The 5,218-nt window shown below is 33.7% G+C and overlaps 1 pseudogene; it reads left to right on the forward strand.

Annotated features, from left to right (window-relative positions):
- Positions 1–214: 214 nt before the first annotated feature.
- On the forward strand, positions 215–852 carry LOC100617680 (glyceraldehyde-3-phosphate dehydrogenase-like; annotated as a pseudogene).
- The last annotated feature ends 4,366 nt before the right edge of the window (positions 853–5,218 follow it).

The following is a 5,218-nucleotide window of genomic DNA, read 5'->3' on the forward strand; positions in this document are numbered from 1 at the left end:
TAAAAACATAATTGGGAGAGCATAATAGAAGAAATTGCGCAATATTTCACTAGAAAAACAACTGACATGGAGAATATATCTGGAATCTAAGAATTATTAGCCTACTTTAAAGCCACGATCTAAAAAAGAGCCTAGACATCATTTTTAAAGTAATTCTTAAGTATCTCATCTCTTCTTTTAAGGTCCACTGCTAGTATTTCATCCCTGAAGCAAGATGGTAAAGGTCAAAGTCAACAGATTTGCTCCATTGTTCAGGATGAGAGTGAACCATGAGAAATATGATAATTCCCTTAAGAGTGCCCCCTGAATTACAAACCATTTGTCTCCCTGGCCAAGATCATTCATGAAAACTTTGGCATTGTAGAAGGACTAATGACCATCTCTTATACCACTACTACTACACAAAAGATAATAAATGGCCCTCTGCCAAGCTATGGCATGATAGGTAAATGTTACACAAAACATCATCTCTGCTTCTAATGGTACTACTATAGCTGTAGGCAAGTTTATACCTGAGCTGAATGGGAAACTCACAGGCATAGCCTTCCTGATCCTACTCCCACTATATCTATTATAGATCTGACTTGCTCCCTGAAGAAAGCTGCCAAATGTGATATCACAAAGATGGTGAATCAAGTATCAGAAGGACCCTTGAAGAGCATCCTGGCCTTGTATCATAAGGACCAGATCACATCATATGACTTTAGCAGAGATATTCACTCTTCTACCTTTGATGCTGGTGCTTGTATTACCCCTAGTGATCATTTTATCAAGCCCATTTCCTGGTATAACAATGGGTATGATTTTAACAGCTATATAGACCTCATGGCCTCCATGGTCACCAAGAAGTAAAGTGGAAAGCCATAGATCTTCATCCCCAGACAAAAAAAGAGACAAATCACTGGGGAGGCCACATCTTTGACTTATGTGCCTATATTAAGGATTCTATGCCCTATTAACACCCTTGCTCCCAAACCACCCCATTTTGAAGAGGAGGAACATAGAGTACTATATGATGTATTGCCAATAAAGTAATTATAGTCAGTGAAAAAAAGAAAATAAATTATCAAGTAAAATTTCCCCAAAATCTAGAACCAAAGGATAAAATAAAAATTGAAAGAATCCACTGATCACCTCCTGAAAGAGATCCCAAAATTAAAACTCCCAGGAATATTATAGTCAAATTTTAGAACTCCTAAGTCAAAGAAAAATATTGCAAGGAACCAAAAGAAACTATTCAAATATCATGAAGCCACAGTCAAAATAACACAATATTCAGTAGCTTCTACATTAAAGAATGAAAGGGCCTAAAATATGATGGAGGACAAAGGAGATAGAATTTCAATATAGAATCCCCTATCCAGCATAATTGAGTTTACTCCTTCAGGTAAAAAAAAAAAAGAGAATTCAGTGACATAGATGAAATTCAAGCATTCCTAATAAAAGGACAAAGCTGAATGGAAAATTTGACTCTCAAATATGAGACCCAAGAAAAGCATAAAAAGGTAAACAGGAGAAAGAAATCATAAGGAATTCAGTGAGAATAAACTGTTTACATCCCTACATGAGAAGAGGATACTTGTAACTTCTAAGAACTATCATTATTAGAATAGTTAGCCTTCATATACAGAGGGCAAGGGTGTGAGTTCAATCTGATGGGTATCTAAAAATAAACTTAAAGGGTTAGAAAGTAGAATGCACTGGGAGAAAAGGGTAAGGAGAAGTAGAGTTAGGTATATTATCTCAAATCAAAGAGGCACAAAACCCTTTATAGTCTAGGGGAAGATCAGAGAAATGAGGAGGGGAGCACTTGAACCTAATTCTAATCAGAACTGGATCAAAGAGGGAAGACAATACATACTTAATTGCATATAGAAATCTATCTTAGCCCATAGGAAAATAGGATAGGAAGGGAATAAGAGGGTAGCTTATAAAAGAAAGAGAAAATTGGAGGTGGGAGGATAGTGGTCAGAAGCAAAACACTTTTGAGGATTGAGAGAATGAAAGGGGAGAAAGTAAGAAAAACAAAGGAGAAATAGGATTGAGGATAGTACACAGTAATTATAAAGGTAAAAAAAATACTTCAAGTCTCTCTAATAAAGGTCTCATTTTTCAAATACCTAGAGAAATGAGTTAAATAGATAAGAATACAATTCATCCACCAGTTGATAAATGGTCAAAGAATATGAATAAACAGTTCTCAGGCAATGTAATTATAGCTATATATAGTCAAGTGAAAAATGTTCTAAGTCACTATTAGTTAGAGAAATACAAACGAAAACAACTCTGTTAACACCCCATATCTATCAGATTGGTTATTATGACAGAAAAGGAAAATGACAAAACTTGGAAGGGATGTGGGGATATTGAGAAACTAAAGCACTATTTGGGGAGGGGGCAGTTTTAAACTGATAGAATCACTCTGGAGAGCAATTTGGATCTATATTCAGGGGGTTATAAAACCATACATACCCAGCAATAAAATTACTAGGTCTGTATTACAAAGAGATTAAAAAAACAAAAAGGAAAAGGATCTACAAGTACAAACATATTTCTAGGAATTCATTTTGTGGTGGTAAAGACCTAGAAAGTAAAAATATACCCACCAACTAGGGAATGACTGCCTAAGTTATGGTATGTAATTGTAATGGAATACCATTATGCTATAATAAATAATAAGCTGGTGGTAGCTAGGTGGCTCAGTGAATTGAGTCATAGAGACAAGAGGTCCTGGATTCAAATCTGTCCTCAGACACATCCTAGATGTGTGACATTAAGCAAGTCACTTAACCTCCATTGTCTAGCCCTTACTGCTATTTTGCCATGCCAAAACATAGTATTGAGTCTAAGATGGAAAGTAAGGATTAAAAAAAATAAATAATAAGTGGAAGAAATTTCAGAAAATCGCATAAAGACATATGAACTGATGCAGAGTGAAGATCAGTACCAGGAGAACATTGCATAGTAAGAGCAATATTGTACAATCAACAACTGTGAATAATGACCATACTTAGCAATACTATGATACAAGACAATCCCGAAGGATTTATGATGAAAAATGCCATTTGCTCCAAAGTAAGAACTGATGAATCCAAAAGGTATGGTATATTTCATTATCTTTTTCATTTTTTGTCTGAATTTTCTTCCATAAAAGGATTGATTATGGAAAAATGCTTTACATGACTGCATATGTAAAATCTCTATCAGATTTTTCAAGATGAGGAAAAGGAAAGAGGAAGGGAGAAAATTTGGAACTCAAAATTTAAAAAACAAACAAATGTTAAAATTGTTTTTACATGTAATTAAGGAAAATAAAATGTCATTTTAAAAGCTCTCATTGAGTTTCAAACACTGAATAAGAAAATCTTTATTTGGAAAGAACTTATATTCAAAGGGAGGAAGACAAACAGGAAGGAGAAGTAAAAAATGAGGGTCCTGGGGAAAAGGGTAGGCAAAGAGAGGCAGAATGTTTACTGGTGAGATCATGCAGCAATATGAAAATTAGTTGGACTGAGAGTGAAATGAGCAAGACTGGGACCCCTGGAAAAGTTAATATGTCATATATTTGTAATATAGCTATCTGAGGAAATGAGGAGATATGAATGGTCCTAAAATGAAGTGAAACACTGTAATTTAGAGATATCAGTTATTACTTTAGCTTCATTAAGCTCAGTATTCACATTTGAGTTGACCAACATCAATGTAATTTTAGGAAGAGGAAATGCTAAAAGAGTAAATGATGAAAAGTTGGTAAATGATTACCATACCACTCAACCTCAGACAATTCTTGTCCTAAAGTTCACATTTTAAATATGCAAGGTGAAAAGGAGGACTTTGCTTCTCTAACTGGAGTGACATTTCCCATGTCAAATTAAGAGTTAGATTAAAAGTACCAGATCAAGATTGGGAAGTTAAGAATGGAAGAAAAAATGGATAGAACCAGAAATAGATATTAAAAATTTGAGTGGAAATGGCAGTCTAAGAGAGCAGGATAGAATTAGTGATAGATTTTCTCTAAAAACTGGGAAAATAAGAAATACCAAGGCTATTGTTTAGGGTATAGATATGAAGCTAACTGGTCAAGAAAAAGAAAATCAGAGAAAAAAATTAGACAAGAAGTACTGAAATATGTCAACAAGGGGCATATCAGGAAAAACATTTTAAGACATGACAGAAACCTGAAAACTGAGATCATCCTTTCTAATTTGAAATATTAACTTCCATGAGAATATTTCTTTTTTTTTTCATTTTCAGAATTCAATTAATGATACAACTTCCAAACTATATGGGGATCTTTTAATTTATAACACAACAAGGAAGCCACTTAAGCAGTTTAATTCATCACAGAAAAAATTGATATGATCATCAAGTTTTTAATAGCAATAGCTTCTGCAGGTATAAAAATGTTTTATTTTCTGACTGAAGTATAGTAAATTTAGAAATCACTTGGGAATTAAATAAGAAGGAAAGCTCATTTTTTATTTTATAGACTATGATTAGTAAGAAAGAGGAAAGTAAAGTTAACTACAAAATCCAGTGTTTAAACTTCTCAGGCTGACACCAGGAAGAAATAGTCTTTTTTTAAAAAAAGTAATCAACATATTTTTTATTTATAATGAAAATAGTAATAAGGAACTTCTTAACTACATACTTTAAAGGATTCATCATCTTATAAATGTGAACATTCTTTTTGATCAAAAGCTCATGGAGGGGGCAGTTAGGTAGTTCACTGGATTGAGAGCCAGGCCTAGAGATGGGAGGTCCTGGGTTCCAATATGGCCTCAGATACATCCCAGCTATGTGACCCTAGGCAAGTCACTTAATCCCCATTGCCTAGCCCTTACCACTCTTCTGTCTTGGAACCAATACACAGTATTGATTCCAAGATGGAACATAAGTGTTTAAAAAAAAAAGCTCATGGAATATATCATGCCTCCTCATTCATTTTTTTTTAATTTATAAAACACTCCATAGAGAATCTAAAGTAATTTCAAATAAGAGTAATACTTCTAATAATTATGATGTCAATATTAATATTAATAAAATTAGACTGTTGTTTTCTTCTTATTCAATTCAGATGAACTATCTCAAAGGATATCCCATCTAACTGCTTGACTTTGTACAATAGTCCTTCATATTTGTGCCATCTCTTTCCATTAATCAAGGATATCATTGAATAAACTGGAATGAGCTAGGGCTTGATGCCTAAAAAACAAGT

This window comes from Monodelphis domestica, chromosome 4 (assembly GCF_027887165.1).
Source record: "Monodelphis domestica isolate mMonDom1 chromosome 4, mMonDom1.pri, whole genome shotgun sequence".
NCBI lineage: Eukaryota > Metazoa > Chordata > Mammalia > Didelphimorphia > Didelphidae > Monodelphis > Monodelphis domestica.